General features: G+C 41.5%; 1 protein-coding gene and 2 long non-coding RNA genes across 6 annotated transcripts in view; 2 read left to right on the top strand and 1 right to left on the bottom strand.

Moving 5' to 3' along the window:
- The window catches only part of LOC309646705, a 610,320-nt gene that overhangs the window by 480,495 nt on the left and 106,308 nt on the right, over positions 1-23,517 (top strand). The window lies entirely within an intron of this gene.
- SAMD12 (sterile alpha motif domain containing 12) overlaps positions 1-23,517 on the top strand; it is a 443,684-nt gene that overhangs the window by 333,760 nt on the left and 86,407 nt on the right. The gene's annotated exons all lie outside the window — the stretch shown is intronic.
- On the bottom strand, positions 601-22,630 carry LOC309646692. The gene is made up of 3 exons (XR_014255531.1): positions 21,211-22,630; positions 3,869-17,594; positions 601-687 (listed from the first exon to the last, which is right to left on the bottom strand). It is a non-coding gene; the product is annotated as an uncharacterized lncRNA (long non-coding RNA).

Here is a 23,517-nt window from a genome sequence, read left to right as displayed (position 1 = left end):
AAAATAATATGCTAGAGATAAGGAGGTGTACTGAATTTTCTTAAAAGTTAACATTCTTCAGGAAACTGTAATAGTGTTGAATTCATATGTAATAAATAGTATAGCTTCAAATTATAAAGATAAGTCTATAGAATTACAGTGAGAAATACACAACTCCACATCATAGTAGGGAATTTTTACTTTTTTTTTTTTAATTTTATTTATTTTTTGGCTGCGTTGGGTCTTCATTGCTGCATGTGGGCTTTCTCTAGTTGCGGCGAGCGGGGGCTACTCTTTGTGGTGGTGTGTGAGCTTCTCATTGCAGTGGCTTCTCTTGTTGTGGAGCACGGGCTCTAGGTGTGCGGGCTTCAGTAGTTGCAGCACGCGGGCTCAGCAGATGCAGCACGCGGGCTCTAGGGCATGCGGGCTTCAGTAGTTGTAGCACACTGGCTCATTAGTTGTGGCTCACGAGCTCTAGAGCGTAGGCTCAGTAGCTGTGGCGCACAGGCTTAGTTGTTCCACAGCATGTGGGATCTTCCCGGACCAGGGATTGAACCCGTGTCCCCTGCGTTGGCAGGCAGATTCTTAACCACTGTGCCACCAGGAAGTCCCATAGTAGAATATAGAAAACTGGAAAAAAACAATGAATAAGCTTGACCTCAAGGACATATATAGAACAGTCTTCTGACAACTGGAGAGTAGAAATTCCTTTGAGGGAGACACAGAAAATTCATAAAAATTAATCATATTCTAGGGCATAAAGAAAGTCTCAACAAATGTTAAAGAATCCATTTGATCACACAGAATATAAACAAATCAGTCATAAAAAGATAAATGCATATGTATGGAAGTTTTAAAACCCACTTAAATTACCTATGGATCAAAGAATAAATCATAATGGAAACTATGTAAATTAGGTGATAATATAAGTAATACTTCAGAAAATATGTGACAAGAAGCTAAAGCAATACTTAAAGAGAAATTTATAGCCTCAAATGCTTATATTAGAGGAAAAAATGTACTGAGTGAGTCATCAACTGAAAAATTTGAAAAAGAGCAGCAGAGTAAACCCAGAGATACTGGGGGAAAAATTAAGATAACAAAAACCAATGAAATTGAAAACACAAATAGAAACACTATTACTTTTTGAAAATTATAATGAAGTAATGTGATTGATCACACACAAAAAATTGCACAAATAAACAACATAATGGATATAAAGTCTGTAATTACAAATGCATAAGAAGTTAATTAGATAAGGCAAAATTATAAACTACTTTATGCAGATAAATTTGAAAATTCAGGTAAAATGGACAATCTGAAAATACATATAAATAATCAAAACTCATTTGAGAAAAAATGGAAAATCTGAATGATCCTATCATGAGAGAAATAAAATCAGTAATTAAATTGTTTTTCTACTGGAAATCACTAGACCAGAAGGTTTTACATATGAGTTATGCCAAATATTCAATTCCGAAATACATAAACTGTTTTAGACAATAGTAAAAGAGGGAATAATCCCAAACTTATTTTACAAGGGCAATATTAACCGTGGATCCAAAACTTGACACAGACAGTATAAGCTAATAAAATTACACACAATTCAAATATCTAGAACATTAACAGGTAAAAAGAACATTAGCAAACCAAATTAAGCAATGGATTCTAAAATGATGTATCATAAATTTGGTTTACCCCTGGAAGCAAGGTTAGTCCATTATTAGAAAATTAATGTAATTCATCATATCAGCTGACTGGAGAAAATCATATGTCACCTCAATACATATCAAAAAATCATTCAGGGCTTCACTGGTGGCGCAGTGGTTGAGAATCTGCCTGCCAATGCAGGGGAGACGGGTTCGAGCCCTGGTCTGGGAAGATCCCACTTGCCGCGGAGCAACTGGGCCCGTGAGCCACAACTACTGAGCCTGCGCGTCTGGAGCCTGTGCTCCACAACAAGAGAGGCCGCGACAGTGAGAGGCCCATGCACCGCGATGAAGAGTGGCCCCCGCTCGCCGCAACTAGAGAAAGCCCTCGCACAGAAACGAAGACCCAACACAGCCATAAATAAATAAATAAATAAATAAATAAATAAATAAATAAATAAATAAATAAAGTAAATAAATTTATTTAAAAATCATTCAGTAAGATTTTACAACCATTCATGATAAAAATTCTCAGCAAACTAGGAAGCAAATGGAATTTTCTTAACCTAATGAAGTATATCTACAAAAAACTTACGGCGAACATCGTATTCAATGGTGAAATACTTTCAGAAGCCCCTTTAAAACCAGGAACAAAATGAGGAGGCTAGCTATCAGTATACGTATTCAAAATAGCTCTGGAGGTTCTAGTCTAGAGAAGTGTGGCCTAGTGAATAATTTGTATACCAAGAGACATGCACCAGAATGTTCAAAACAGCTTTGATTTTAATAGCATGAAACTGGAAATTACCCAATTATCCTTTGACTTAGAATGGATAAACCAATCTTGGCATCTTCATATAATGTCCTCCGATCACAGCAGGAAAACCAGTGGATCTTATTATCTATTTGTGTCCACGTGGATGAATAGTGTTGAACAAAAAGGCTAATCACAGAAGAATATGTATATAGTATCATTCCATTTATATGAAGTGTCCATAAAGTTTATAAATGGGCAAACTTTAATGTATGTTTTTTTATGTGCTAAACACTATTCTTTTTTGTTAATTTTAAAAAATTTTTATTTTATATTGGAGCATAGTTGATTAACAATGTTGTGATAGTTTCAGGTATACAGTAAAGTGATTCAGTTATATATATACATGTATCTATTCTTTTTCAAATTCTTTTCCCATTTAGGTTATTATAGAATATTGAGCAGAGTTCCCTGTGCTATACAGTAGGTCCTTGTTGGTTATCTATTTTAAATATCGCAGTGTGTCCAAAATAGATATATAAACTATAAAGAAAATTAAGGAAATAACCCAAAATTCAGAATCTTGGTTACATCTGAGGGGAGCACAGGAGATGAGCTCAGGGAAGGACTTGTGCACAGTTTTCTGTATCTTAAGCTGCTAAGAGGTACACAGGTGTTTGTTATTATTGGACTCTACATTTTATATTGTCTGTAGTATATTTCATAATGTATAAAACAAAAAAATCCTTATGAATGTGGATGGAATACACATTCCTCTTTGATATAGTGTCCTATTACCCCATCAAAGACATCAATTCTGGAAGAGTGCCAATTTCATGTGCAAGAAACCTCACACAGTAATCATTTAACTATTGTCCTTTGTGTTTATTTGGTCTGTGGCCAAACTCTCCTACTTTATTTTTCTTCACCTTTTTCTAAATCCACACTTCCATTTCTTACAACCATAGATCCGTGTCATGCAGTATTCATACCTACATGCTCACTCGGTCATTTACAAATTCCTTAACTTCCCTAAGGTACTTCCTCATCTGCAAAGCAGAAAATATAATACCTGCCTCAGACCATGGGGGTGAGAATTAAGCAAGATGATATCAGCCTGGAATTTAGTAAGTACTAAATAAATATTAACTATTATTGATTGTTGTTATGAAATGGAATAGTTTATGTAGAGTTCCAGGAAAACGTTGGGCGCAGTATAAGCATTGCATACATCACGGCCGCTCTTAGTGTCATGGATCCAGGCCTTGTTCATTTCACTTTGATGATGACCTTCTGGAGACAAGGCTATACCCATTTCCGTGATGCTCAGCCCTATTTCAATAGGACACATTCCTTGAGGCAGGTTCTCTATTTTCCCATCTGTGTATCTGCATTGCCTACTACAGTTTGTTGTTGGGGGGTCCTGAATGTTTACTGGATTCCTTTAAAGGCCATATATTAGCATCTGTTTCACAATGACCATTACCTGGTATCAAAGTTCATCACAGGACCTTCCTGGAGGAACCTATCGCTCAGGCTGATTAATTGACCATCTTCTTTGTCCAGTCAGTCATCACAGGTTCTTCCCCTGAAATAAAATTTAGTGAGGAAACACATAAAAGCTGCTACTACACAAATGACATAAGAGATCTTCAAAAATTAGGTTTATTGCACTGTTTCACAATCTTTTCCTTGCATTCAGGCCAGTTCTCAGAATTCCAACCAATGAATCATGGTTTCTCAGTCTGATAATTAGAGATGTGATAACTTAACCCCTGCTCCATTTGGTTTAAACTTTAAACTCCTGTGATCCCCATTTACCCAATAATTACATTCAGCTGATGCAATGACCCCCTTGGCCTGCTGATTGTATAATTTATCTTTTCTTTATCCTTGTTTGTTCTCTGTTCGTTTGCAATGTGTTCTTCCTCTCTTTAATCCAAGAAATACGTCACTGTTGTTGTCTTTTGGATTATAAGATCAAGTGTATGATCTAGAAGATTGTCAAGGATGTGCAGAGGAGACTGCTAAGAAAGACTATCTCATATGTGTCATTAATTTTCCTCTTAATGGCCAAACTCCATAAAGTACTAATTCAGCACACAGTGTGTTCCGTGACTCCCTAACCTCTTGAAAAGAGACCAAATAAAAATGAGGAATGTTTCCATTTAATGTGTTGTGTGTACAAATGCAAAAAATTGTAATCCAAATAAACATTTAGGAAAGGAAGATGAAAAAACTCAAATGAGAACATCCTGCCCTCTGGGAATTCATAATCTAAATATGGCAAACACATAGAGTGAGATAGCAGAAGAGATAGTGGGTGGTAATGATATTGCTGACACTAATGTCCATTCAGGAAATGGAAATATATAGAAAGAGGAACCAGCTAGTTCTTGGGCATTGATCAAAGAAAAACCCACAAACATATTGAAGGAGAGGAAGGTCGCCTTGTTTCTTAATGTACTCCTGCTGATTTTAGGTGGCTGCACAGCTAGTCTACCTCTGCTGCCCCCAGGGTTCTGGGGTATTTTGGCTAACATTATTTGCAGTGTCCGTAAACTCAAAGGAGGTCAGTGCTAAAGGGGATATGAGAGAACAGTCATGGTGTAAAAAACCTCAAGTACATTTAGGGAGCGGAAAATTCATAGGAATTTGTGAAGCAGCCTGGTGATGTTACCATAGTAGGTAGTAGTGATTACTACAGAAAACTGGGGCGTTCTTTCCCCACCCTCCAACCACCACTAAAGACAATCAGATTCCAAGAAAAAAAAGTTTCTTTATTGTGCCAATCATGCTAAATATGTCTGCTGACCCCAGCTGACCAGTGAGTCTTAACAGCTCCCGTTACATAGATGAGAGATGCCTATCGTGGTAGTATTTACCTCAAATCACACAAACAAGGGCAGAGATGAGTCTAGGATCCAGACCTATTCATGCTGATGAACTGACTCTGAAACTCTGAAGGATGTGCAGGTGTTTCATGCAAAGAAAACAAATGTGCTAGCTAAAATAAACTAGATGAGAGTGTAAAAGTTTTGTAAACACTACCAAAGTACTGGGGTCAATAAAAGAGACCCAAAACTTGATTGAATAAAACATCTTGCTTCCACCTCATTGCATCCTTGTCCATATTGATCAGCTGTAATAGAGCATGACAGAGTTATTGATTGCCTGAGGCAGTTCTCAGGTATTTGGGACCTGACAGCAGCCATAGACTGTCAAGAAGGCAATGCTCTACAGAAACCTAAAATTAGGAAGGTTAAGTGAAAAGGGGACTGGGGCATAAGGTGTTCAATATTTATATCAGTCCAGCAAATGACTTACTTGAAGCAGGATGGGCCTCATCTTCTTCACCTATAAGTTACAGATAAGCATAAGATGGTTATTGTCTTATAAATAGCTGTTGATGAAATGCCTACTTAAAATGTTTGCCTGGGCTCTCAGGCAAATCAATATTGATTTCTAAAACACTCTCAAAAACAGTGAAAGCAGAGTGAATATACACTTCTACATTTGTTTCCTGCTTAAAAAACAAGAACAAACAAACAAAAAACCAAAAACATCAGTGAAGAAAAGTGTTAAGGGCTTAAATCGATCAAGTCATGAAAAACAAAGGGAAGATGACAGAACACAAATTTTGGAAGCTGGAAAGCAGATGGTCACATGGTAACTATATTAGCAGATCAAGATATTAATATCTGAGCTAAATTAAAGAAGATCAATGGAAAGTTTGAGAAATAATCAGATCCCCAGATCCCCTCTCCAACTCGTTGTATGCAGGAGACTCTCACGCCCCTACCCTGGCCAATGACTGAAGCTTTATTCCTGAAAAGGGTAAAACAGTCTCTGGGAATGGGGTACACCAGACACAGGTGAGAGCAAAGATCCAGGAGCAGCCTCTCCAGAAGAGGAAATTGACAGAACACCTGAAGTATGAACCATCTTCAGAGGGTATTTAGACCAGTGGTGAAGAGTTTGGGGCTGAGTTAGTGACAATTATTTAGAAAAACCAAACAAACTGAAAAACAAGATAATTGCTACCTTTCAGGAAAACAGTAGTCGTGCAGGAAAGGAATTGTGACAGTAGCTTACGCCATCCTCAGTTTTGGATGGCATTAAATAGTGTAATAATGTAAACACTGAATATTGATTGAGTGAAAATTCCTATATGGGGTTGGAGGGGTGATGGGAAGGATAACAAGAGTGATAGAAGTGGAGGGAGGGAGGAGAGTTAAGAAGTCCTCTGTGTTCATAGTGGGAAATTGACTTCTTTAAAGTTTGGAAAAAATTTCAGTAGCAATGTAAGTATATCATTGAGAGAGAGCCAGGTATTGGGTTGACCAAAAAGTTTGTTCAGGTTTTTCTATAATATGGGCGGGAATACCCGAATGAACTTTTTGGCCAACCCAATAAATGCCAAAATAATCAGTTGGGGGAGGGAGGATTTAGGGAGGAGGGATATTGTCGGATTTTTTTTTTTTTTTATAGATCTTGTAGAGCTACTCAATTCTTTAAAATTAGGCCTAGATAACTTTGATTTAATATCTATACATTACATACAGATTTCAAACTCATTAACAAAAATAGGATGGAAGGGCTTCTTCCCTGGTGGCGCAGTGGTTGAGAATCTGCCTGCCAATGCAGGGGACACGGGTTCGAGCCCTGGTCTGGGAAAATCCCACATGCCGCGGAGCAACTGGGCCCATGAGCCACAAATACTGAGCCTGCGCGTCTGGAGCCTGTGCTCCGCAACAAGAGAGGCCGCGATAGTGAGAGGCCCGCGCACCGCGATGAAGAGTGGACCCCGCTTGCCGCAACTGGAGAAAGCCCTCGCACAGAAACGAAGACCCAACACAGCCAAAAATAAATAAATAAATAAATAATAATTTTAAAAAAAAAAAAAAAGGGCGGAAGTACGTGCTGAAAAGCCAAATTAGAGTTCTGTCTCAACAGCCAGAGGTGAGGATGGACAGAGAACGTCCTTCTCCCCGTCTCTGCGTCTTTCCCAGCAAACCACTCTATCCACGTGCTGGTGAGGTGACACCTCTGTCTCAAGCTCATGAAATGATGTATCCTCACTTAGGAATAATAGGAACCAGAGGGCCTCAGCCTTCTCAGAACATCTCACTTCTAACGGGCTTTTATTTATCTTCCCCTTTCGGTTGTGTTTCTTTAGGACATTTTTTGATCTTACCAATAGTAAAAATTATTTTCTTAGAATCAAAGCATTGTAAGACTTGAAGAATTCTCTGGAGTTTATGGAGTCTCCTTAGCCACCTTCTCCAGAATAAACAGTGTCTGTGCCTTTTACTTTAAAAGGCTGTGGCAGGGGACTGGGCAGTCACTCTCACCTCAGTGTCTTGCACTGTGTGATGTCTTACAGTTTCGGACAGGGAGCTCCATGGTTCTGAACCTTTTTTCGGTCACAAGGATTTTAATCTCATTAAAGCTGTGGAATATGCTCTTAAGAAAAATTCCTCTGGACAGATTTTACATACACTTTAGGAGAATCAGAGAGTCCCGGATGCCCATTCACGGAGCACTTAAGTGTCCATGAACCTGTTACGGGTCTGATCCGTATGACTTGCTCTATTAATAGATTCTAAGTAAGTGTTGAATTAAATGACTGAATGGACCCAAAGAGAGGGCCTCTGGTTCCAGCTGACGTACTGGGTGAAAGCAAGGACACACAATCATTACACTCTTTTATGTCTGATTTTCCTCTTGGAATCTGGAGAACTGGTTTCGGAACTCTTTCTCTCCCTGCTCTTTGGATTCTGTCTGCCCTTGTATTGTCCTCAGCCCCTCCTTAAAGGGACTGAGTAGAAGTAGTCTTCTCTACTGCCTAGACTCCTGAGTTTCTAGCCCCAACTTGTAAAATATGCCCTTAACAGTATGTCTTGCCATTCTTCAATAAATGATGCTCTGTTATGCCCAATTTGTTCTACTTATTCAAGGCTGCCATATGGCCTCAATGGATGTCTGGTGAAAATGTATTTAATATCTCTTAAAACCTACATAAAAATGTCAAATGCCCACGATTTAAAGACAAATCCTTTTTGAGATATTGCTTTACCAATTAGCCACCTGGAGCTGTCTGGCCAGGTCCTAATCAATGAGCCAATGTAGTGGACATTTTGAAGATGGCCAAGTCCAAAGGAGAGCTGGGAATACTTAGCAAGTTTAGTAGTGATGAGAGTGCCAGGATAACTAAATTCAGGATGTTCTCGTTATGCTAATGCCTCCTTGCAGGACATTCCCACTCCCTCCGGTGAGCACCATCAGAAGTAACGGAGCTGCATTACCTGAGCCCTGCCCTTTGCAGGGTAATAAAACTTAAACAGTGGCCGTGTGAGGAGCAATATAGGAGAAGTCATGGGAGGTACTTGCGGAATTAACCTTACTCTGTTGGTGGTCCTTTCTTTTCTACAAAGGACAGTTAGGTCTCAGTTTAAGTCCTCACCTTGTGAAGCCGTCAGGTCCACAAAATTTCTCCATCATCCCCTTCTCCAGCAATTCTCCCACCAGGTGGGAAAAGCTGAGCGGAAGGTAAGCTTTGGTGTGTCTCAGAACCTCTCTGGGGACACATGTAAAGCAATGCGGACGCCCATGTCACAGTATCAGATACTCCCGTTCTCACTCTCATACTTTTACTTCATTTTCCATCTTCTCCTGGCCTTCTGCCTTCACCTGTTTCACTCCTGTGTATATGGCAACATATTCTCTTCACTCTAGCACTGATCCTAACCAGCTCTAGAAAACAATCAGCTAGGAATGTCTTGAAGACTTTGTGATGGGTCACCAGGGCTTGCAGAATATTTTCTCTAAAAACAATTTTGTCTCCCCTTTTTGGCTTTAGAAACCAAAAGACTACTCCAATATGATTATTTATGTCACTAAATTGAAACGTGAGGAAACTTTTGTAAAACAAGGCCAGAAGCCCAGGGTTTGAGCGTACCCTTTAGTGGAACTTGGGAGGAACAGGAGGTGGAGGAGGACGTGTCAGTGTCTGTATCAGAAACACCTCAAAGGGTGGCAAGGACGCCAATAGAACAAAAGCTACAGGGGTGGGAACAAGGAACCGTTTGCCTTATGGATAGAGAGCTAACTCTAACACATAAGAAGAGCGTGTTGATTTTTGCAGGTGTTCTTAACAAAGCAAGAAAGTTGGACTTAAACAGAAAATAAAATTGAAACTTACGTTAGGAAACAACAGAAAGTAGGACTCTTTCCATTGCAGTAGAAGATGGCTTTACCTTTCACAAAGTACAGGAAGTCTCACGTTACATGATGAAAACCATCTCCTCAGGGCTTAGGAAAGCAGTGGTCGGTGCATTTTCACTTCCTGCAAGCCTTTTAAGGGTTGTTTATGCGTTTACTGTCAGCGCCTTGACTGACTGCACCAGCTCCATTCCCGCCTCCCCTGTCTCAGGGGCTGAGCCTCTGCCCTCCACCTCGCTGGTGTGCCTCCGAGAGGGACCAATTATTCTGCATCTCCTAATCATTTACATATAAAATTCTTGCCTTGCATTTTCACACGTCCTCCTCTTTATGGTTGCTGGGGTCTTTCTCCTGCAGTTGCTCTGCCCGCACCCTGGAAGTCTTAACTTCCTAGAAGCTAGCAGCTGTATCTTTTTTTTCCACCCCCCCCCCCCATCTTTTGGTTGCATTTAGGATAATACTGCAATAAAAAGCCAGCCCTGAAACATGTGGATTGATTCACTAATTTTTTTTTTTTTTCTGGGATACATGTCTCTGTGCCTCAGAACAGAATTCTGTGACTTCAGTTAAATGCATATCTGAAGGGTTTCACATTTCCCAATAGCTAATACTTAAAACAATGTCAGAGGCTTAAAAGCACCAATTTTCCTGTCCGGTTTTGTTCTGCTCTTGCATTGACAGTGAGAGTCTCATCTTTCCACACCCTCTGCCATTGTTTTTACGTGTCCACATGTAAGAATTAAAATGATCATTGGTTGACTAGTGCTTTCCTTTTGAAGGATTCTGTGCTTAAGAATTGACAGGTGTTCTTCCCAGAATCAACTATAGGAAGTAGGCACCTTTCATAAGGAAACTAAGAAAAAAGCACTTTATCAAGACTGCTTTACAATACCAAGAAAAATAAGTGGAGAGGGAATAAGAGATGAAACAAGAATGGCAGACATTGATGTTTATTGAAACTGGGGTTTAGTTCATGTAGGTCCATAGTACTGTTCTCACTACTTTTGTATACATTTGGAAATGTCCATACAGTAAACGTTTTAAAATGACTAAAATGAAACTGATTAAGTTAAAAACTGGTCAGGAGAAATCACATCTCTTCTTCATCTAATCTTTGGTTAAGATTATTTGGGTGCCTCCCTCTGGTATGGAAAATACTCATAATAACTGAACGCAATTCTAGAAGCCCCTTGAAACCCCGGTAGTTTGTATACAACCATTTTTACCTACCCATGGCTTTAAAGTCTTCAGATTTCCTTCCGCATTCCTCCTGAGTATCCCATGGAAGCCTATTTTGTACACCAGGAAGACATAAGGGGATGTCATTTCAAATGCTAAGATATAATCTTTTTCCTCTGTTCAGTTGTGATAACGTGTGCGTTTCCCAGTAATTTCTCTCTGGTGTAAACTGCGTAAACTGCTTCTTTTCCATGTTGTCTGTGCCACCACCTCATTTTCTTGTTGTTAACCAAAGAATTGTTCATCTCTAGTTAGACCAGATCTGCATCTGCTTTATGCTCTTCCATCTGTTCTGCAGTGTAGTGTCTTTGTAATATATTAGGTGCTGGGTAACATTTAAAGAGACAGTCAAGTTAGTGTGGGCCTTAGGCTTTCTCTCCCTTGGAGGGGAAGATTCTTAGACTATTAACAGAAATATAAATGGGGTTTTACTGCCATGGAGAAATGTTGCCTTTGGAAATCTGTAAAAAAAAAAAAAAATTTTGTTTTTGAATTATAGTTAATTTACAATATTGTGTTAGTTTCAAGTGTACAACAAAGTGATTCAGTTATACATATATATATTTATTCTTCTCCAGATTCTCTTCCATTATAGGTTATTACAAGATATTGAGTAGAGTTCCCTGTGTTATACAGTAGGTCCTTGTTGTTTAGATATTTTATGTATAGTAGAGTGTATATGTTAATTCCAAACTCCTAATTTATCCCTCCCCTCCCCCACCCTGGTATCCCCTTTGGTAACCACAAGTTTGTTTTCTATGTCTATGAGTCTATTTCTGTTTTGTAAATAAGTTCATTTGTATCATTTTTTTAGATTCCACATGTAAGTGGTATCATATATTTGTCTTTCTCCGTCTGACTTCACTTAGTATGATAATCTCTAGGTCCATCCAAGTTGCTGCAAATGGCATTATTTCATTCTTTTTTATGGCTGAGTAATATTCCATTGTATATATAGACCACATCTTCTTTATCCATCCATCTGTCAATGGACATTTAGGTTGCTTCCATGTCTTGGCTATTGTAAATAGTGCCACTATGAACATTGGGGCACATGTATCTTTTCGAATATAGTTTTCTCTGGATATATGCCCAGGAGTGGGATTGCTGGATCATATGGTAACTCTATTTTTAGTTTTTTACGAAACCTCCATACTGTTTTCCATAGAGGCTGCACCAATTTACATTCCCACCAACAGTGTAGGAGGGTTCTTTTTTCTCCACACCCTCTCCAGCATTTATTATTTGTAGACTTTTTAAATTAAAAAAAATTTTAAGTCTTTTTCTCCTTACCTCTTCCTTTTTATCATCCCAAACCCACTCTCAGAACTAAGGGACTTGGTCTCCCTGAACAGACTGGTGGATTGAAACTTCAAAAGTACCTATATCCACATGTCTCTCTTTGATACTAGGGGTGAGTGGCTTTTATTCAGAGAAGGGCAGTTTCTACCCACGACTTCTGAGTCCATGTGCTTGGTTTCAGATCCCACCTCTACAAGCAGCCTGCCCCAGGCTCAGCTTTGCCGTTCATAGAATGTCAGGATAATACCTGTCTTGCAGTATTGTCATAAAGATAACCTTTGAAAAGTTTGCAGTATGAGACCTCTCACTTACTGCAAAAACTTTATATTTAAATGGTCAAAGTTATAATTACCATTAACTCTCCAAGTCACTGACAGCATGGTAAAGGCTAAATATGGATAATAGCTACAAAAAATAATGTGTTTTCTGGGATGCCAAATAAAGTTGAAACCGATTTTCACATTAACAGCAGGCACTTGCTAACTTAGAAAACACAGCTACCAATGAGGCTCCAAAAGAAGGTCTTTGAGGCTGATGCTCATTCAATGTGTCATATTCACTTTGGGTGAAAACTTGTGCTGAAATGTGAGAGGCTCATTGAATTTATTTACTTTTCCCTCTCTTGTCTACTCAGCTGTCATCATGTGTATCCTCAGAGGTAGAAACTTTCTGACCAGGGCTTGTTGGTTAGGACAGAAGTTTCATGCTTTGATTTTGTTTTGTGTTTGAGGTTAGTAATGAAGAATTCAGGGGAAGGATTGTTGGATGCTCTAGGGAGAATATAGACATCACCTTATTTCTATTTCCTGTAAAGTTGAAAATGACAAAGAACAGTAGTGCTAATGAGTGGTACTGTGCCTAGTCAAGTTCAAAAAATAATTCTCTACTTCTGAACAAAGTGAAGCCTTTGATGAGAGCAGCTTTTCTGATAAATAAAAAATTCTAAGACTGACAGTAAATTTTTGGTAACATCTGTATTCCTTCATTTACACGTTTAGCAAACATCTATTGAGCATCTTCTTTGAGCCAGGTACCTGTTAGACCCTAGGATTCTAAGATGAGTAAGCCTATTATAAAAGGGGAGAAATAGCTCAGTTAAATTCTATAATTTTAGGAGAGTTTTGAAAAAGGGCTAATTGCAAATGTGCGGACTGGGTTTAGATAAAGTCGCAAGGGATGGTGCAGTACCCCGGGCATCGTGACAGTGGGGAGCCGTTACCACCCCTTGGCCTCAGTGAACAAGGGTGAGTCCTGGAACCTGGAGAGAGGCCAGTATGACTGGGCCTCCCCTGGGAGAGGCAGTGAGCTATAGCCGATTCAGAATGGCCTGCTGGGGAGGGAGCTGAAGATAAACTCCAAGGTCACTCCTCTCCTGCCCCCTGATACTCCTGCTCGTGCTACCCATTGGAAGATCCCTCCTGAAGCCAGAGGGAAAGGGAGCTCACAGGTGTAGTTCAAAGAGGTCAGTCTCCCAGGTCACAGAGCAGGGTGGAGAAGGCACTGGAACGGGCAAAGGGAAGAATCCAGCACGACTATGACCTCCCTCAAGGTACTCAGTCTAATGGTAGGCGGCTAACACACAAACAGGTAAGTTTCAGTACTCATAGAAATTAACATGATACTGAAACATACAAAATAATATGAGAGCCCAGAGGACAAAGCTACTAGCTCTGCTATTAGGGAACATTTATTCTGGTTCTCAAAGAATGAGTACAAGTTTGCTGGACGACAGGGGCAGGAGGAAGAAGAGGAAAAGGCACATAGATATACAAAGCTTGTTTAGAAATCATCAGTGTGACTCCAGCACAAGGTGTATAAGACATAGGGAAAGGAATTGGGATTTTGTGAGGCTTTGTTGGGATTGCTGGAGAATATTATGCAGACTCACCACAACATGTTTAGTGAGCAAGTGTAAGATACTTGTGACCTGCCAGCTTCATGGGAGGTGTCTCTTTTGTTCACCACTGTGTGTGCAGCCCCGAGAACAGTGCTTGACACCTGTACCTCCCTCAACAAGCTTTTGGAGAACGAATGAACAAGGAAACAGAAGAACTGTTGTGTGTGAACCTAAGTCCCGTGACTTTGTTTTGACTTATTAAATTTGATACGCATTAGCAAGTGGTACTACTTTGATTCTCCCTTTCTGTTCTAGAAATAAGTAGATCTAAAGAACAGTGGCTGTGTGCAACAAGCACAAGATGAGGAGTCAGGACATCTGTTCATCACCGGAAGCATCATTTAGCCTTCTGTTTCTCAGCTCTCTTGTCTCTAAAGTGGAAGCTGTGCTAGCTCCCTCAGCTATCTCATAAGATTATTGTGAAGATCAAAGCTGCCTTGACAGGTCTAAAGAACTTGACAGATAACATGCAGCGGTGCCTCCTTCTCCTGCATCACTAGCGACTGAGATGGGCCACATAAGTGAATTTTTCAAATAATTAAATTTGTTGTATTAAACAAGGGTTTCTCAATCTCAGCACTACGTACATTTGGGGCCAGAATATCCCTCTGTGTGTGATGGCGGCGGGGTGCTTGTCCTGTGCATTATAGGATGTTTTTACAGCATCTCTGGCCTCTACTCATTAGCCACTGGCACTCTCCCCACCCCACAGCCACAGCCAATTGCAACAACTAAAAATGTCTCTAGACTTTGCCAGGTGTCTCCCAGAGAGCCAAATCATCCCCTGGTTAAGAACCACTGCATTAAGCTTTTTTTTTCAATCTTAACCATTCTAGATGGAAATCTTTCTCAAATACATTGATCACATCCCTGGCCTGTTAAACATGGGCTCCTGGGTTGCTCCACTAGAGTACTGGCTGTAACAATCATCCCATCTTTAAGACATGGTAGAACTATGTCCCCACATCCCTAGTCTGCTGAATTTTTGTAGACCTGTGTCTGCATTTTATCCTTTTAGTTTTCCCTCCCTTTCTCCCTGTGAGGCTGACAGCTGTCATTTTCCTGTAAGCATCGAAGTGTACTAATTTGCTATTTCTGATCTGCTTGGGATTTTAAAAGTGGCCAGCCAGATTTCATAGGATGCATCTAAAATGAGAATCAACTCAGTCCCTGAGTTTGGGTATACAGGAGCCTGGCAGATGGACTTGGTCTATTTGAGCCTTGCAGAGGCCTTCTTAACTCACTTCTCAATGCTCCTCCTCTTAGGGACACCTGCCAGGTCATGTGGTGTCATCACGACTGTTATTAATATGGCCATGATATTGCCCACATCAACTTTCCCACATCCTGATTTAGGATGAAATGTCTGATGGTAGTTCAAACATTCCTGCCAACTGGGTACAAACATTTCAGAGGACAATTAGTTTTTTACTTTCTCACCACCCTCCTCTTGCCTCAATTTAGAAATTATACGAGGGGGTCATATATCATTTATGTCATCTATGAGGCTGCACATAGCCTGGTGTAATGTCAGCCAATAAAATGTTCTTTGATATTTTAAATAAAATAAGTCTCTTGTGTTAGTTAGCACCTAGTATATTGACGTGGTGCCAGGCACGTCGTAGGTGCTCAAAAAATGTTTGTGGAAGGAAACACAGGAATGAGTCACATGGCTATAACCTCACTTCCCAGTTGTCAGTATGATGAAAACTCACGTAAGGTGTGACAAGCCAAAGATAAAGACTTCAAAAATCCTACACTAGTATGTTTAAAATAGACAACTAATAAGAACCTGCTGTATAAAAAAAATAATAAAATTCAAAAAAAGAAAAAGAAAAAAAAATCCAGGTGAGGAAAGTGGTTTGTAATGAAAGCACAGGCTAATCTTTCATGTCGCAGATAAAGAGAGAAGTGCAGTAGTCCCAGAGGGGGGAAAATAAAATGACTAAACAGCATTCCGTTTCCTGTTCTGCCCTGGTTCTCTTTTAAGTTTGCAGGCTGGGAATGGCCCAGCTGATTCCAGCTCACAGGGCGAATTCACCTCCTTTTCTTTCCTCCGTTGCAAATGCTTGTGTGTTTCACTGGACGGGAAGAAAGGTTCAGACTCCGTGTCTGCCTGGCCCCAGTGGATAGGCTCTCAGGGATCTCTAATAGCTGCTTGCCCAGGTAGTTAGGCTATTTCTGTCCGCTGTAGCAAGGAAAAATCCCTCACACCAGAATAAAGCAACCTGTCGGGGAACTCTTAGCTGAATTGTGTGCAAGGTCAGAGGAAAGCATTTCATTTAAAAGTGGCTCTGTACATAATAAAAAAGGGATCAGTGTCCAATAAGACTCTGAACACAGGGAGAAAATTGACATTTGACTTGCTGCATTCTCTCAAGGTCATGTCTGGTCTTAACATTCCCCATGGGTGACAGGTTTCCAGATGGTGATTCTGGACCAGCCAGACCCTTGAGAAAGGAGGCCAAGACTGGGCAGACTGGGCAGTATCCACCTGGGACTGTGAAACGTGAGATCATGCTGATAGCAAGATCACCCTCAGGGCATGGCCTAGAATCCGAGCTAACCCCTGAGCGTCCCCTGAATGGAATGAATCCAGGGATGCTGTGGTTTATACTTGTAGACTTCATCTGGTCATTTCAGTGAGGAGTTCTGTTGAAGAAGTGAAGACAATCTGACCTGGCCAGAGACAAGAAAATAGCCAGTCCTGGAAAGATATAGAAATTCTTAGAACGTAGTAACAACCTATTTGAATTTTCAAAAAGGCAACATTAGTCAGAAAAGGTCTCTGTGTATCTCTTGGGTTCTACGGTCTCGGTATTTCAGAAAGGTCACTGGTTAATTGGGCTGGCTTAATGGTTCTTTTTTTGTTTAATAAATTTATTTTTTTATTTTATTTTTGGCTGCATTGGGTCTTCGTTGCTGCACACGGGCTTTCTCTAGTTCCAGCGAGCAGGGGCTACTCTTCGTTGCAGTGCACAGGCTTCTCAGTGCGGTGTCTTCTCTTGTTGCAGAGCATGGGCTCTAGGCGTGCGGGCCTCAGTAGTTGCGGCACACGGGCTCAGTAGCTGTGGCTCGCGGGCTCTAGAGCACAGGCTCAGTAGTTGTGGTGAACGGGCTTAGTTGCTCCACAGCATGTGTGATCTTCCAGGACCAGGGCTCGAACCTGAGGTCCCTGCATTGGCAGACGGATTCTTAACCACTGTGCCACCAGGGAAGCCCTGGTTCTTTTTATTATGGTGACTTTAGACCATATTTCTGGCAGAAGGCACCTGGTTAAGTCATGGGCTGCTCTGGGTAAAAGATATCACTTCTCTGGCATTTAGCCTCCCCAGAACAGAGCAGGAATTACATGGGTGACTTTGGAACATGGTGGGTACTTAGCTTTGTTTTGGCTACATTCACAACAAAGAACAGCAAAGGGCCTTTTCGAATGAGGTGATTGCACAGGATCTGCAGTCGTTTCTTGAGGCCGGTGTGTCTGGAGTCTGAGCAAACAGGAGGGTGGTGTGAGATGAGTTCAGCTCAGGCAGGGCTCAGCATTAGTGACCTGTTAGGAAATGAGGGATGAAGGGACTTAGACAAAGGTGGGAGCCAGGCCATTGCGGAATTCTGGGTTGAATTCCTGCATTCTGCTTGAATCCAAAGTATCCTAAAAGATTCATTGGGCAGTAGGTTCTGGGGCTAAAAAGAACATATCTTACGCAAATATATTGAGTTAAGGAGGTCCTGCTGCCCATTTTGTAATTATTTATTGAGTACTTGCTAGGCACTGGTCACTTCTATGTATGTGATTTAAGAGAATTTTTACAAGCCTTTGGGATATTGAATTAGTATTTTTATTTTAAAGATGGGATAATGGGGGGCTGGCCATTTTCATATAGGTGATTTAGGAGAATTTTTACAAGCCTTTGAGATCTGAATTATTATCTTTATTTTAAAGATGGGGAGATGGGCGCTTCATACCTATTAGTCCTGCACACTTTGGCCTGAAACTTGACCTGTCGCAAGGCCTTATTTGGGACTGGCAAAACTAAAATTGGAAAACAGGTTTTCTGTTTTGTCCATTTTATACTAAAGTTCTTATGCGTCATAGGATAAATTAACTTTTGAGGTCTAGCCTAGAAAACGGAACACCAGGAGTAGTTTCATTGAGGAAATATCTTCTCATAGCAAATGTGAAAAGTTGTTAAAATATAACTCATTTATAACTTGTAACCACATATGTGTACACTAGTTATGAAGAATAAGTTCTGGATATAATAAGTAAATATATGTGTATGTGTACAGTTACTTATTTATCTTGTATCCACTATATCCAGAAAAATTCTGAAAGAATGGGTCTTCAGTAGTTAACAATAGCTTTTTCTGGAAGATAAGATTTAGGGTAACTTCATTTTATTATTTTTTTCTCTTTTTGGAAATCTTTTTTTTATTTTTTTTTAACCATGGGAATGGAGCACAAATTATAATTCTTAGGAAAATGAGAAATAAAGGAGATGGCACACACCTATCTCTTTAAAGATTCAGGTGTATTTGGTTTTTCGTCCTTCTGAAGCCCATTCCCCCATCTGTATTGGTTTCATCACAATGATGAGTTAAGCGATCAGCTTGAAGGTGATTCTGTGAGCTTACTAATTCAACGTTTGTGCGCGTGTCAAGATTCCAAAGGCATCATTCGACTCAGCCAAATTGAGCCACATCATGATAATTAGGACTGAGAAAATGTCTGGGGAGGCACTGGGAAGAAATTTGAGAAACCAAAGGGAAGGCATAGAGCTACCTGGTCCCTAGGACCATCCCCAGGAGATATCAGTTTTGAGGAGGGGATGAGCAACTACGGGGGAAACTAACCATCCGTTGTCAATCACAGCCTCAGAAATCAATTTGGGAGAGGAACAAAGGGCAGATCTCAGAGCATGAGAGGAGCCCTAGAAAGATGGAAGAACACAGGCCAAGGAGACTAAAGAAAGACAAATCCTGAGCTGTGTGCTGGAAGGTTTGAGGAGCAGCAAGGCTCTGCAGTGGGCACCGGTGTGTTTGAAAGGCTTGTCATGTGGTGTGAGCATGTAGGAAGCAGAGGGACTCTGATGCTCTGATGACTCATTTGTCACGGGAAGAAATGGGGCGGGGAGAAGGGGGAAGGAGCAAGCTCCCAGGACAGAGGGAATGGAAACAATTCAGATACGTGTTGTTAATTACTGTCTCCAAAGAGCCTGGTGTGGCAAGGCAGAGGGTGACATAGGGGGTTTTACTTAAATCCCTTCCAACAAAGCTCACTGCCTCTTCCCATGCAGCATGAATCATAATCTCTGGAACTTTCTTGTCTCCAACAAGGAGGCTGTAGCATTAGCACTAATAACTGCTATTGGAAGGATTGAGTGTTACATCACTGCCATTTCTGCAACTGTTCTACACCCTCCTGTCAACCCTGGCCTGAAAGACCCCAGCGTGGAAATATTCACTGCAACCTAATACTTGACATATAGGGGATTGACTCTAGGATGATTTTTCAAAACTTAAGTTATATTCTCAAATGAGTGGTTTCTGGCCCCCATTCCCACCAGCCTCCTCTACATCTTTCATCTTTTATCCACAATGGGTGTGGCCAGTTTTCCCATAGATGGAAATTTGTTTCATTTGCAGGAGACTATGGTTTAAGCATTATTATTGTTATGATGGTGGTGGCTGTCATTGTCATTTCAACTTCACCTATTTCTAAAAAGTGTTTGAGACAATTTTCTTGGATGCAGTAGAACCTTTCAACAGGATTGAAATGTAAGAACTTTTTAACAGAAAGGATAGTTATAAACTATAAGCCCCAGTATTGTATTTCCCATTCTGGGCATTTTCTTCTTGGTGCATAGCAGATACTTGATAAATATTTTGGAATTAAGTATAAGTGGGTTTTGATTTCATGTGAATCACCTGTCTGTTGCCTATTAGTGTTATATACATTGGTCAGTTTATCTTCCTTTTCTGGGGCCTGGCCTTGGTTGCAGGATAGGTTAGTTGGTTAATTCATTTGTTCGTTAACTAACTGAACACATGCTAAATGTCAGGGATTATGTGAGGCACAGAGAATACGTCACTATTACACGTTCTCAGCAGCAGCGACATCAGGAACATAAACTTCCCCAAATACCTGCTGTCACCAGCAAGGATGCCAAAGACAAATTGGGGACCAACTGTTTACAAGGCAACTTGCTAGGCCATAAGATACAAAGATATGTCTTCATAAATACAAAAACAAGTGGGACATTCTATTTACAAATCATAATACAGAACATGATAGTTTATAATTTACTGTAGAAAATTTATTTAACCTTTTGCACAGAAATGGTGCAAAATATGTCTTGCCACTATTCCCATTTTGGCATTGAGCAAACTGAGTTCTGTAACTCAGCACTTAGAAATATGATGTGTTAGTCTGGGTTCTCTAGAAAAACAGAGAAACAGAACCCATAGGAAAAAGAGAGAGAAAAACAGATCATGGGTGGATGGATACATATATATACATACATACATATTAACTGTAAGGAACTGAGCCACACAATTATGGAGGCTGAGAAGTTCAAGATATGTTGTCTGCAAACTGCAGGCACAGGAGAGCCGATGGTGTAGATCCAGTCTAAGTCCAAAAGGCTGAGAACCATGAGAGCTGATTCAGTCCAAGGCTGGAGCCCAAAAGCAGGAGAAGCCCGATGTCCCAGCTCAAAGACAGTCAGAGAGCGAGAGAATTCTTTCTCACTCAGGCCTTTGATAGATTAGCTGAGGCCCACCCACACTGGGGAGGGCAGTCTGCTTTACTCAGCCCACTGATTCAAACGTTCATCTCATCCAGAAACACCCTCACTGACACACCCAGAAATAGAGTTTAATCAAATATTTGGGTACCTCGTGTGACCCTATCAAATTGACACATAAGATTAACTGTCACACGTGGCCTACCCGGGATTGTACATCCATGAAGAGGGAGAGCTCATAGTTCTCTGCCTTTCCACAAGGTTTCTCATTGAAATACCAACCACACCCAACTCTACTTAGTTTGGACAAAAGATTGGGTATGTTTGGACGTGTGTTATCTGTAGTTGGTTCACAAAGAAATGTCCAGGCAGCGTTCCATCTCTCACCAAAGCAGCTGCAGTGGCCAGGGGCTCTCTTACCTCTCCAACGGCTGCCAGCTCTCCCCCATCAAAGTTGCCCACGACATGCCTGTGCTCAGCTTCTCGCTGCATGGCATCCCTCTTCACTCCTCAGCGGTGCTGCCACACTCTCCTCACCCCGTCACCACATTTTGCAGGAATTCCCACGGGCCCAGGACTCCTGTGGGGGTGGGCGGGACAGCCAGGGTCCCACAGAGGGTAGAGCCGGGACATGCCTTGTGCCTCTGAAGGCTCAGATTCCAGCTCCATGGGGGATGGGGCTGCTTGGGCCACCAGTGTGTTCCCAGTGCCCAGTCCCATCGCTAACCCATGTTAGGCAGTCAGTCAGCATTTGGTAAAAGAAAGGAAGGAAGGGCAGGATGGGGTAGGGAGAGGGGGAGGGTGTTGAAGAAGGAGGAAGGTAGAGAAAAGAGGGGAAAGTGAAAGAAAAGAAAAAAGTTCAAGAAAGGAGGGAGGGAAGAAGAAAGAAACATGAGAAAATCAAGAGAGGAAAAAGAAGGAGCAGGGGCTTCCCTGGTGGCGCAGTGGTTGAGAATCTGCCTCCCAATGCAGGGGACACGGGTTCAAGCCCTGGTCTGGGAAGATCCCACATGCCGCGGAGCAACTGGGCCCGTGAGCCACAACTACTGAGCCTGCGCGTCTGGAGCCTGTGCCCCGCAACAAGAGAGGCCGCGATAGTGAGAGGCCCACGCACCGTGATGAAGAGTGGACCCCCGCTTCCCGCAACTAGAGAAAGCCTTCGCACAGAAACGAAGACCCAAACACAGCCAAAAATTAATTAATTAATTAATTAATTAAAAACAAAAAAAAAGAGAAGGAGCAGAAAGAACCAATAGAGGCAGCGAGAAGGGTGCTGGACTGGACAGGGAGATTGGATGATGGCTGGTCCAGGTAGAGGAACACGGCCCCGGGCAAAGGGAAAAGACAGGTGACTCCTAGCTCTGCCCGTAGCAAGCTGTGGGACCTCGCACAAGCCAGCCAGCCTTTGTGGAATGTGGGGGGAGGCCTTATTTGTAACAGGAGGGAGTCAGACCAGGTCATCAGATGGAACCCCTGTCTCCATCCTGGTCCTCCGAGGATCAGCACAAGCCACCCAGCCACCAGCACTGACCCCGTTCGCGGTTCATTTCCCCCAGTCTTCATTAGTAGATACATAAATGTCCTCAGTGAATTTAGGGAGGAAAACACAATGACAGTTTCCGTAGCAGCTAAATTGCAGAACATGGAGAGGATTGAAAAGGACAAACCTTATCGTACTCAGCCTCTTCTTAAAGCCAAGACACATGCAAATGCAAACCTCAGGTCTGCCCTCTGCCACGCCCAGGCAAAGCCTGACTAGAAGCTTCAGAAAGGAGAGTGTAAAATGGAATATAGATATTTATAATTGAAGTATCTTTCCCCCAGGTATCGCTTTCTTTTTTTTTTTGCATTCTTTTTTTTTTTTAATTAATTAATTAATTAATTTATGGCTGTGTTGTCTTCGTTTCTGTGCGAGGGCTTTCTCTAGTTGCGGCAAGTGGGGGCCACTCTTCATCACGGTGCGCAGGCCTCTCACTATCGCGGCCTCTCTTGTTGTGGAGCACAGGCTCCAGACACGCAGGCTCAGCAATTGTGGCTCACGGGCCTAGCCGCTCCGCGGCATGTGGGATCTTCCCATACCAGGGCTCGAACCCGTGTCCCCTGCATTGGCAGGCAGGTTCCCAACCACTGCGCCACCAGGGAAGCCCCTCTTTTTTTTTTTTTAATGAAAATTCAGTCAACTGAATATTTAGTTCCCCAAGGAAGGCTCCTTGGCTGTCGATTACACTGCACACATAGGGAGCAGCTCTACCAGAAAATGATGCCCGCTCTCAGCTAATGATCACCTTGCTCGGGATCAGTGGGAGACAAGGTCTTTGAGGTCGGCCCCCTTTCAGCTGTGAATTAGGTATTAAGTTCAGAGTATAGCCTAAAGCATTTTATGTGAGCCTGCAAACCAAATGGATGCTGGATCCAATTTTATACATGTACAGGTATATCAAATAAATTTAATTTCTCCATTGAAGGTGCTTGCTTTTAATTCCGGGGCCAGCAGTGCAGAACAGTTTTGAGGATTAAATTTCCATTCCGAGAAAGTAGCTGGGGATAGAAATTCTAAAGCAGGAGTAACCAAAAAGCAAAAGGTTTTCAGTGCTCACAGAGAAGGGGGGTGGGGGGTACAATGATCTAGCGAACACTCGACAGGCAAGAAGCCTTCAGGTGCAAGATTACTTCTGCCACCTCATTTCAAGTCAGATAATCGCCTTATTTATAACCAAAGAAGGGCTA

Source organism: Balaenoptera physalus, assembly GCF_965194825.1.
Source record: "Balaenoptera physalus genome assembly, chromosome: 17".
NCBI lineage: Eukaryota > Metazoa > Chordata > Mammalia > Artiodactyla > Balaenopteridae > Balaenoptera > Balaenoptera physalus.
The sequence above is the reverse complement of the archived record's forward strand: the minus strand, read 5'-3'. Positions and strand labels throughout refer to the sequence as shown.